Raw genomic sequence first — 12,139 nt, 5'->3', positions numbered from 1 at the left:
CCATTCATCAATCAGTGGGATCCTTCCCATTGTTTCTTTTCTCTCTCAGTGCTGGTTTTATCCACCAGCAGACCCAGAGTTTGTTTGTAAAGACAAACCTGTCATTCCTCTCAGAAGTGTCAATGTAAAGATAAATGTCAATCTTTAGAAAGGTGATGAGTGCATTTTCTGATTGGGACAGAGTGTGAATAGCAGAAAAATTCATTTTTTTCTTTGTGACATCTGAGACTGACCAAGCCAACAATTATGAGGGAGAGGTCATCACCCTACATAAAAGCTGCTGGATTTCTAGTTTCTTTATCAAAATAAAACCAGCCAAAACCCACGTTACCAAACACAAGAAAAACGCCCACAAACAAATCGATCAAATAAGATAATTAGGAAAACTTAAAACAAGCAAACAAAAGGTTTTAATATCTATTGAATATGTCAAACAGCAATCCTTAAAAACACAGCCATTGAAAAGAGAAGGGCGTTGCTTTCTGGTGAGGCACCCCAGCTGAAACGTTTCCTCTTATGTCTCCTAATTGTCTGTCTTTAATTTTTATTCAACTCATAAACATTTGAAAAGAGAGTGGAGCTCATTTTTTACACAGTGGAAATGAATTCCCTCCTGTCCTGGCAGTCCCTGATGAACACTCCCACTCCGGTTTCCCTGTAGCTCCTTCAAACACTGCAAGTTTTCTCTTCTCCAAAGTCATTTTGTTCTTGAGCTCTTTCCTCCAAAAGGTTCTTGCCATATTATTCAAACCCTTGAAAAACCTACTACTTTTTTTTTTTTTTTTTTTTTTACTGTGAAAAGCTCCAGTCTGCTATCAAATTTCATCTCCTTGCACCAAAAACGACCTGAATCCTGTGTGCCCATCAATTGCTTTCTGATTAAAAGATGTTCTTCTTAAATAAAATGTGCTTTTAATGAGGCAAAACCACGTTAAAAAACTTCTGGACTGAAGCCAGAGGATTTATTTACCTCTTCAAGGTGTAGAAAGCAAAGGGCTGAGTTTTACCTGAGATGTTGAACAACACGTTCACTTTCCAGCGACTCAGGCATGAATTTGAGAAGGAACCACAGAAAAAGAAAAAAAAGTCAAAACAACTTCTCACAACACGCAGGTATCATGTTGGGAATCAGCTGCAAACTCCTCTTGGACATAAAACGCTTCATTTCCCTTGATCCGTGTCTTTTCAGAGATCTGTCAGAAGAGAACTGTGTTATTAAATGGATCGCCTTCAACTGCTCTGAAGTGGTTTCGATTCCTGGAAACCCAAGCATCTCTGTTTGCTACAGCTGCTGTGAAAAACACGGGCTCGAATGACAGGGCTTCGTTAGGAAAGGAGTTGTGCAACAAATTGGGAAGTTTCAGGGACCAGCTCAAGGATTTCAGTGACAAACTCGAGGGGTTTTGTACAAAACTCGAGGGTTTCTGTGACAAAGTTGAGGATTGCAGTGACAAACTCGAGGATTTCTGTTGCGAACTCCAAGATTTCTATGACAAACCTGAGGATTTTTGTAAAAAACTTGAGGATCTCTATGACAAACTCGAGGATTTCTATGACAAACTCGAGGATTTTTTGTAAGAAACTCAAGGATTTCTGTGACAAACCCCAAGGTTTCAGTGCCACTTGAGGGAGCTCAAAGATAATTGACCTCACAGAGCCACCTGGAGTTTCCTAATTCCAGGGAAACAATTTCTGTCCACAGATAAAACGGATAACTTTGAAAAGCTAAAGCTAAACCGAGCCTGGGGTTGTCTTTTTCTTGTTCTGTGTACCACCAGGCTCTTTATCTGAGTAAGAAATTTAAGCCACGTATCCGGAATATTTACCAGGAGAAAAGGACGGTTTTCCATTTGCTAATTCCCAAGATTTGCCTTTCTCCCCTGTCACCTTCACCTTGGCTGTGACCTTGCTGTGCTCGTGATGTTCCTGTGAGTTCAGGCACATGCCTTGCAGGGGAGTGTTTATGTGCCAAATAAATACAGTGGATCGCTCTTAAACTCAGCTTTAGGATGTTTGTTACAGATGGAGTTGCTGCCTCTCTGTAAATCAGAGCACTTAAAGTGCCATAGGATCCCACAAAGGCTGTGTTTAGCAGCAGTAAATGCAGGGAAAGCTGTGTACAGGACTTTCGAGGGGCCATAAAATCCTGCCCTCCTTGCAGTGCAGGTGCAGGGAGCACTGAGGGCAGTAAAAACTCCCAGGAGACAAGGATGAGTCTCAGGGTTCAGCTCCTCAGAGTTATTGCTGTCTTTGGGAAGGTGCTTCAAAACTGCAGCCAAGCAGGAGCTGTATTTCACGTGATCAAATTGACTCCACCATCAGTACCCCATTATCCACTTTCTGGAGGAAAAATCTCACGTTTTCCCCTCAGAGGATGAAGGATCTGTCCCACACAGGCATGCAAACAGTTCTGAATCACTCCATGTGCTGAGGAATGGGTTATTATGAACCTCTCTGTGTCACTCGAATGTTATTGGGCGTTTATGCACCATCCCAAGACAAGTCTGATGTCTTCAGAGTGCTGGGAAGAGGCTGAGGGAGCTTTTCTGCCCCACAAATCTCAGTGAGAGCAAAGATCCTGGCCTGAGGAAGCTCCTGTGCCAAAGCAAACAGCTCCTGCCTCTGCTGAGTCACACCAGCAGGGTGGGTTTATGGCTGTCCCACACTGTTAAATGCTGTTCTGCATCCTCCCCAAAATTCACAGTTTTTCCCGAGGGCAGCTGGTGCCAGGCTCCTTCTCCAGCAGCCAGCTCAGGGAATGGAGTGAAAAACACCCCCTGGGAGAGTGCAGGAGCACCAATAATGATGTGCAGCTTCTCAGCTGAGCCAGGACTTCCAGGAGGAATTTTTTTTTTTTTTTTTTTTTTTTTTTTTAATGTTCCAGGTCAGGTTGGACAGGGTTTGGAGCAGCCTGGTCCAGTGGAAGGTGTGGTGAATGGTTTGAAGGTCACTTCCCACCCAAACCAGTTTGGGGTTCTGTGATCCTGGGAATTCAGAGCTTTGGGCTCTGGGGACCAGAATTGAATTTCTAGGTAACACCTGAACTTGGCTCCATGCACGAACTTTCCTGTTGTGCCTGTTTTCCTCAGGATACACAAACTCCTGGAGGATCTTCCAGGTTATTTGGTGGAAATACTGAACAACTGCAGCTGCCTGAGAGCCACTGAAGCAAAGCATTTCCTGGGTAGTTCACCTTTGAAAAGATGCATTCTGAAAAGATTTAAACTCCTTCAAACTCTGCAGTTTCTTCCAGCGGGATGGACACGAAGGATTGCGTCGCTAAGGGCTGGAATTGCAGGAGGAAGCTTTGATCCTGAATCAGATGCTGGAGGTTGGTGTCACCCAGGCTGGGAGTGAAGGAAGTTCCCAGCCTGGGCAAGGGCTCTGCTTCCCTTCTCTGGCTGAGGGCCGAGGAGAGCTGGTTGTCACCAGGGCTCCTCATCCTCTGGGAGCACAGAATGGATGGGACAGGGAACTGCTCCCCACGTGGCAGGGCTGACACAGAAACCATCCTGTTCCCAAATCCAGTGCTGTGGGACAGCCCAGCAGCTCCTCACTGCAGGCTCCTGCTGTCCCCTCTGAGCTCTGTGTTCTCTCCCTCAGTTCTTTATCCCAAGGGCAGAGCTCCTGGCAGGCTCCTGCTTCTCCCCCGCCCAGGGCTGAGCATTTTCTGCACATCCAGAAGTTCCTCCTCAGGCATTTCCTCTGCCCTCCAGTGCCTGAACTTTGCTGGAGATTTTCCAAGACCTGGCTGAGGTGGGCTGGGTTTCTTTCCTTCTCTCTGCTGCAGCCTGGAGAATTTCCCAAGCAGACAACTTGATTCAGTGCTCCCCTTGTTTCCTCAACTTGAATTCCTTTGCTGATACACCTGATCCCTCACTTTTAGATTAATTCCTCCCCTCTGTGGAATTCCTTCTCAGCAGCTCTGCCAGGCCTTGGATCTGAGGAAATTCAATTAAATTCTACCCCTGTAGCTGACATGGTTGTGTTAAATGTTCTCATTGGGTTGAGATGGTTTAAAATAAAACCCAAAAAGAAAAGTCACAATTATTCCAATAATCCTGAGTCATCTCCACGTATCCAGGTTTATCTCAGAGCATGAGGCTTTGCTTCATAACCCAAGAAAGTGATACCATGGGGGAAAAAAATGACAAAAAGCTCTAATTTGGATGAGAAAAGGGTGGGAAAGGGGGAGCACAATCATTTCCTTATAGGCAAAGAATTGGAAACAAGCTGGAAGAGGGGAGGAAAAAACCATTTCACAAACTGATAATTCAAATTAGAGGACAAGAAATTCTGCCTAGGTATACATTAAAGTAAGGAGCTGGAGAGGGAGGTGAAATGCAATTTTCTTCTTTATTTCCTTCAAAGAGTGAATGAGAAATTATTTTGCACAGCAGAAAAAAATCCCTAGTGATCTAATTCTGAAAATATATTGTTTCCTTTAGAAGCATCTTGCTCAACACTCGATTTCAGAGTTTCACCCACAGATTACAATTCTTTGCATTTTGATGTCCCTGAGCTCCCCACCTTGTGGTTTCCAAGTGCAAACAATTTCCTCAGTGTTATTCACGGCCTGAGAGAAGGAAACGAGTGTGTTCACCTTGCTGTTCCCCACAAATGCCAAGTGTATAAAACACAAATCCTACAGGTGAGTATCTGAGATATTCCCCAGGCCTTTCCTGGCACCACAACCAGCTCATCCCCACTCAGGAAATGCAAAGGGAATTATTCCCAGCCCAGAGTTTCAAGGAAAGATTCATCCCAGCTTCCTTGGCTTGCAAAATTTGGTCATTTCTTAGGGGACCTCCAGGACTCACCTTCTTCCCCCGAGGCAGGAAAAATGGTGCTGTGCTTTCACCTGAGTCACAGCTGGGCCTGGGCTCCACATGCTCCTTGAGAAGGAGGAAAAAGAACAGGATTCATTGACAAGAACCTGGTTTGAGCAGAAGGAAATGAGTAAAGCAAGTTCTCGGATTGTTTTAGTGGAAATTGTGAGAAGCTTTCCCTCACAACTTGGTTTCTTTCTGTTTTTAGTTCTTCCATTTGGGCAAATCCTGAATTCCACCCACCCCTGACCACCAGCACGAGGAATGGATCCCAGAGACTTGGGAAGGCTGCAAGGGATTTTACCTCTCCCTGCTTCCGTTGGGAACAACATTCCCAAAGATATTAACATGTAAATGACTGTGACTGCACATAGGAACCAGTTTCCCCTTGGATGGGGAAGGAAATCCCACCAGGCTGACCTGGCCATGCACATCTCCTGTGGAATCTGCTTTGCTTACACCCAGAGGAGCTGAAACCCTTTGGAACCACCAGTTCTTTGTCCTTTTAGAATCATCCCAGAATCCCTAAAGTTGGAAAAGACCTCCAGGAGCATCAGCCCAGCTGTTAACCCAGCACATCCACAGGATTGTGAAACACTTTCAGGGCTGGGGCCTCCACCACTCCCGGCATGGAAACCAGGAGATGAAGTCAGATGAGAAGAAACTGAAGAAAAAAGGAATGAATTTTTTCTTTTTTTTTTTTCCTTATCTGGAAGGTAAATACTGTTTTGTTGTTGTTGTTGTTGTTGTTGAGTTTGTTTGTTTGTTTGTTTGTTTGTTTGTTGGTGTTTTTTTTTCCTGGAAATTTGAGATCCACATCACAAAACATTCATAGAAAACACAACTCAAGTCGAAATATCTGACATTTGCCAACCAGTGCCAAGGGTATGGCTCTGGAAAGCGATAGGGAGGGGAAAATGGGGAGAGAAAAGTGACCTCAGGAAAGGGAACAGATAAAAATCCCGCTTTAGAGAGCCACGCCAAGTCAGAACATCCCAGCCTTCAGTGGGGTGTTTGCTGCCTTGTTTGAGCTGCCTGGCAAACTGGGAACTCACACTTCTTATGTTCCACCCCAGCAAGAAAAGCTTTGGGGCAGGCCTTGGCTCCAGGATGTCCAGCTGAATTCCCTGGATCCAACTGAACATGGAGCCTGCTGGGGAACAGACTCCTCATTCCTTTGGGAATTCACCCCTGGGAATCTGCCCAAGCCCTGCGAAGCATTGGGCTCTTTTCCTTGGCTTCTCTGAGTTTACATCCCCACCCAAAGAGGAGAAACAACCGATGAGGGCTTTTGTCACTCCTTCAAATCTGATTCTTGCGGGGAATTGGAGCCAGCAGATGCACTGGAGATAAGGGGTGGGATGAGGCCCAGCTGAGCCCTGCTCTGGGGGCGCTGGGGAGGAGGGGATGGCACCACCACAAAATTCACAGCACAGCTCTGACAGTCAGGGACCCCAAATCTGTGTCTTCAGGAGCCCAAACACGCTGCGAATCAGTCATAATTCATCAGCTCTGTATAAATTCTTTTGTCTAGAATTCACATGTTCAAGCTTTCTCTTCTTTTAAGGCTGCCTGTTCCTTCCCTGCTGAGCATTCCTGCCTCCAGCCCGAGCTGTCCCAACATCATTTCAGCTCCTACTCCACACATTCCCAGCACTTTTTCCTGCACTTTCTGCCCACCAAGCAGAAATGGAGCTTTTTAGAAGCTTCTTACAGTGACACCTGAAAGAACAGTGCTGCCGTCAGCACGTTCCCAGCCTTTCTTCCCTGGGAATATTTCTTTCCCAGAGCCAGCCTCACACCCTGTGTGCCCCGTAGGAAAAGTGCTTTCCCTACAAAGCTGAAGGGATTTTCAGGGAGTCCCACCCAGCAGAAAATGCCTGAGAGGGGCTGTGGATGGTGTCCAGCAGCTCCTCGTGGCCCAGCAACCTTCCCCAAACACCGAGCACTTCCAGGAAACGGGAAAGAAACACACATCCCATGGGCCTGGGAAGAGGGCCTGGCTGAATCTCTGCTCCTCACACACATCTTCAGGGGAAGGAGGAAAAATAAACGGGCTCCAAACAGGATAAATGGCTCCCTGCGGGGCTTGGCTGGGGGTTTATCCTACAGCCACAGCATCCCAGTCCCAATGGATGCAGGGCCTGGCTCAATCCCAGTTTGGGGCTGGAAGAAAAGCACCAACAATCAGCTTTGCTGAGGCAGAAGCCTGGGTGGAGCTGTGAGAAAACCTTTGTGCTGTTGCAATGTTTTCCTCATTGCTTTTGTGCGCTCTGCAAACAGATTTTGCAAGCAGGCATTGTTACCCTGGGATCCTCCTCCAGGATTTATTGGGGGTGTTTAATACCTGCCACAACCACCCTGCATTTCCCTGAGCTGGCACTAAATGCTGGCCCTGAAGTGACAATTTATGGTTGGGTCTGTTGTCTCAGGATAAACCACAAAGCCAATAGTGGTTGTAAAAGTGCCACTCCCAAAGCGTCCCACTCCCAAAGAGTCCCCTTCCCAAACTGTCCCAAACTGTCCCATTCCCAGTGTCCCATTCCCAGTGTCCCATTCCCAGTGTCCCATTCCCAAAGTGTCCCATTCCTAGTGTCCCATTCCCAAAGAGTCCCATTCCCAGTGTCCCATTCTCAAAGAGTCCCATGCCCAAAGAGTCTTATTCCCACAGTGTCCCCACTCCCAAAATGTCCCAATGTGTCCCATTCCCAGTGTTCCACTCCCAAAGTGTCCCACTCCCAGTGTCCCACTCCCAGTGTCCAATTCCCAGTGTTCCAGTCCCAGTGTCCCACTCCCAAAGTATCCCATTCCCAAAGTTTCCCACTCCCAGTGTCCCATTCCCAGTGTCCCCTTCCCAGTGTCCCAGTCCCAGGGCCTGGGGAAGCTCCTGCTGGTCGTTCCCATCACCTCCCAGCTGAGGGACAATGAAGAAAACCCAGGGATAAAATGTCTGCAACTCCTGTTCTGATAACAGCTGGGAAGGTGCTTTAGCCCCCAGGCACTGCTGCCTCCAATCCAGGTTATCTTTGGGTTGGAATCATGGAATTTGGGATGGAAGGACCTTCAAGCCCCACCCTGCCACGGGCAGGGACACCTCCCACTGTCCCAGGGGCTCCAACCTGGCCTTGGACACTCCCAAGAATCCAGGGGCAGCCACAGCTGCTCTGGGAATTCCAGCCCAGCCCTCCCCACCCTCCCAGGGAGGAATTCCTTCCCAAGATCCCATCTAAATCTCTCCTCCTGTAGTTTAAAGCCATTCCTCCTTGTCCTGGCACTCCAGGTCCTTGTCCAAAGTCCCTCTGCAGCTCTTTCAGGCTCCCTTGTGGTCTTGGAAGGCCCCAATGAAATCTCCCCAGGTCTTTCTCTTCTCCAGGCTGGACAGCCCCAACCCCCAGTCTGAGCAAAGTCTCCTGCCGCCAGCTGCAGAAAAACGCAAAAATATCCAACAACTTCTCCAATTCTGCATTTGTAGTTAATGAAACAGATTGATGAGGGAAAACCCAAATTGCTTTATCAGCAAGGCTGAGCTGAACCAGCCCCTCCTAAACTCATGCCCCTTCCTTGCTTTGGAAACACAGCAAATGGAAAGATGGATGCCTGCACTGAGCTGGGTTTGAAGTGAAAGTCTGACTTTGGTTGAAGACAATTATCAGCTGAGAGAAGGGAGGCCGTGCCAGCTTCTGTGGCAGGCCCCGTGCCCTTCCCGCTGCGGCTGCGTCGGCAGCCCTGGGGGCTCCTTCTGCCGCCCTGAGCCCGCAGAGCAGGGCAGCGGTTGCCGATGGCTCGAGCCATCAAATCATTCAAGGTCCTGTTGGGCTCCCTTAGACACTTGGGCCGAGGGATTCCTTCGGACCTGGGCCACTTTGGGTGGAGCGGGGGCAGGGCCGGGGCAGGTGGCAGGGTGTGCATGGGCCCTTTGTGACATGGTGCAGCAGCGTGGTCACCGTGGCAGGGAACAGCACAGGGTGTCCAAGGAGCCTTTGTGACACGCGGTGACATAGGTGCTGGCAACAACGCAGCCACGCCACAGTGCTCGGAGCACGCCACGGGACAGGACGCGCCAGAGAGGTGCTGTGAGGAGTTCCCACACAGCCCGCTCGTTTGTGCCCGACCCGGAGCCTTTCCGAAGCGCTGCTCCTGCAGCTGACCTCGCGGCCAGACTGCGGGACTTGGTGACTCGGAGCTTTCCCGAGGCATCTCCCAACCCTGCGGTCGGTGCCCTCGCGGCCAGACCACAGGATCTGGTGACCTGAAGCACCACAAGGAGTCTCCTGTCGTTGTGGCAGGAGCCCTCAAGACCAGTGTGCAGGACTTGCTGTCCTGCAGCCTTCCTGAGGCTTCTTTGCCGCAGGTGCCTTCAAGGCACAACTGCACGACTTGTTGCCTCAGGGTTTTCCCTGGTTTCCTCAGAGGCATCTGTCTGAAGGTGCCCTCGAGGCCAGACACTGACATGGCGGGCAGATTTCGCGACCTCTTCACAGTTTGCTGGAGGAGAAGAAATACAAGCCCTGGAGATGCTCCAGCACAACCCCCTCAAGAGCTGGAGCAGTTCCAGCCACAGCAGGATGGTGAGTGGCAGAGCCGGGCCACAAGGCCGATGGCTGCGGACAGCTTGGCCCCATCCCATCCCCGTTCCCATTCCGCCCACTGACAGGATGGAAGAGGGGCCGAGGCTGCCCCTGCAGCAGCTGTGCTCCATCCCCTGGGGCATCCCGGGGCTGTCCCTGCCTGGGGAGAGCAGGGCTGGCTTCTCTGGCCTCTCCTGCAACCCCTCAGCTCTGGCTACGCTCGCTCTTTGCCAGATGCAGCCATGGAGCAGACACAGGAGAAGAAGCCCACCCGTGGCCGCTTCCGCAGATCACTGAAGGTACGTGCAGCCATCCCCGCCTGGGCTGGGCCTGCTGTCACTGCTCGGCCGAGCTCCGTGCTTGGAGCACTCCATGGAACGCGTCTCTCTTCCCTGTCCTTTGCCCTCCTGCAGATGTTCCGGAGGCTCGTGCCCATTCGACGTAGGATGACCAGAAGCCGTGCAACAGCTGAGCCTGACCGCAGGCCGACTGAGCTCCAGGCAGAGCCCAATGTCAGCCCAGATTTGACTCAGCGCTTGGATGCTGCAATCAGTGACGCAGCAAATACGGACATGGCAGTGACTGAGTGCGTGGTCTTCAGAAACACCAACACAAAGGAGACCCTGAGTCTTGGAGGCCAGGAGAGTGTGGCAGGAGGGGAAGCACTTCTTGGGGAAAGCTGCTCCCTTGGACAGCGCTCCAGGTCTTCCCCATGTATCCTCCAGGTGCCAGCCATGGTGAAGGACCTTCACCAGAGACTGGCGGCCTGTGTCACTTTGGATGCCAGGATGCGCTTGGACTTTCTGAGGCTGGCCGAAGAGCAACCTGCTGACGTTGTGCTGACCCTCCTGCGCTGTGCCCCAACGTGTGACAGGTATGGGGCCCACCTGCCTTGAGAGCTCAGGGCTCAGCAGCCTTTAGGGCCCATTGCCCTGCAGAGCCTGTCCAATGGGCTCTGCCAGACAGGCGGAGCGGTCCAGGACCCTTGGGCCCCTCTGTTCCACCAGCCTGCTGCCATGCTCCCTCCCTGCCCCTCAGGGCACCAGGGCTCTGTCACCTGGGCCTCCACAGCTGCACAGGGCATGCTACTGTGACTGAGACGGCCCTGACACAGAGCTCCAATCCCACAGAGCTGCTGCAAGCATGTGGAGAGCCATAGGCTCGTCAGCTGTGACAGCGGAGAAGGTGCTGCCAGCACTCATCCGCGTGATGGAGGATTGGCCTCTGCATACAACGACCACCTCCGATGGCGACGACGAGGACGTTTTTGCCCTGGCGGTGAGCTTCTGGAACCGGCCTCTGCTCGCTCCCCAGTCGCCTCTCCATCAGCTCTCCGTCCTCTCCCTGCCTCAGGCACTGGCTTAGGGCAGGCTCAGGGGGCTCCAGGCCCGTCGCTCCCTCTGCGTCTCCCCTCGGGCCCTGCCACACGGACATCTTAGCACTGAGCTCTGTCTCGGGCTGCTTCTTTTGCAGGCAACTCTGGGGCTGTGGCTGACTGTCCAGGTGCCCAAATGCCACAGGGCAGTGCTCCTTCATTCAGCCCGTCTGTTTGTTGCTCTCCTCTTCCACATTGTTATCACCACACAAGAGATGCCAGTGGAAGTTGCTGACTTCTGGAGAGCGTGCCAGGAGGAACACGGCCTTCCCAGCAACCCCAACAGGTGCCAGTCCTCCTGTCTTTTCAATGTCCTTGTGGCCGGCGCCAGCGCTCGCCGTGTGACCTGGGTTTTGCTCTGCACACAGGTTTGCAGTGCAGGCCATGAAGGCTCTGTTCAGCCAAATGTGGTGGAACACAGAGATGATGGCTATGGAGCGCAAGCGTGGCTGGGACACGCTGCTCTGTGCTGACACCCAGCACTATGCCGTGGGTCTGCTGGCCAGGTGAGAACCCCTTCTCTCCCACATTTGTCCCCTGTGCCCCACACAGTCCCTGTGCTCATGGCCTCGAGGGCCTCGTCACCGAGGGCCGGCCAAGCCGACTGGAAAAGGCTGGCAGAGGAGGGTGCCCAGAAGGGGCCGCCTCCCAAAGCGCCCACATCCCCCTCCAGGGATACTGGGGAAAGACCGGACCTGTGAGTTAGACCTCCTGGGAGAAGACTGTCCCCCCCACCTCAGGCTCTTGCTGCCTTTTTCCCCCTGACAGGGAGATGCGCCGTCACTTGGGCCACAGCTGTTCCCGCATTGGCTTCTACCTACTCCAGCCACTAAGCAGGGAGGAGCCACGCTGGGATCTGCCCTCCCTGGCATTCCTGGTGGAGGTGAGCCAGCGCTGCCTCGCTCAGCTGCCTCTCAGCCCTCTGCCCTCTCGTAGCTGCAGCTGCCTGGGCCGGTGCCCGAGCCCTGTGCTGCTGCTGCTGCTGCTGCCTGGGCCCGGCCCTGTGCGCTTCTGGGCTCCTGCTGTTCGGGTCACCTGTCACTGCCCTGTGCCTTTCAGGTCATCAAGTTCCTGGACCTGAGGGAATGCGCAGGCCGTGTCCTGGAGGAGATGTCAAGGCACCTGCGGGGCACGTGCAGGCAGAGACGTCACCTGGCGCTCAAAGGCCTTGTGCGGCTCAGCGAGGAGCCCTCGATGGTGAGAAGGGGGCAGCGGCTGAAGCTGCGCTGGGGAAAGCAGCCCCTTGGGCTGGCTGGGCTTCAGGAGCTGAGGCAGCTGCTCCCAGCTCTCCTGCCTCCTGCTCCAGCTGCTCGAGGGCTTCGGGACAGGCCTTTGGCCTCTGGGCCCAGCAGCGGCAGGGTGGGCTA

This window comes from Chamaea fasciata, unplaced genomic scaffold (assembly GCF_029207755.1).
Source record: "Chamaea fasciata isolate MVZ Bird 193981 ecotype frontalis unplaced genomic scaffold, bChaFas1.0.hap1 SCAF_39, whole genome shotgun sequence".
In the NCBI taxonomy this organism is placed as follows: Eukaryota; Metazoa; Chordata; class Aves; order Passeriformes; family Sylviidae; genus Chamaea; species Chamaea fasciata.
The sequence above is the reverse complement of the archived record's forward strand: the minus strand, read 5'-3'. Positions refer to the sequence as shown.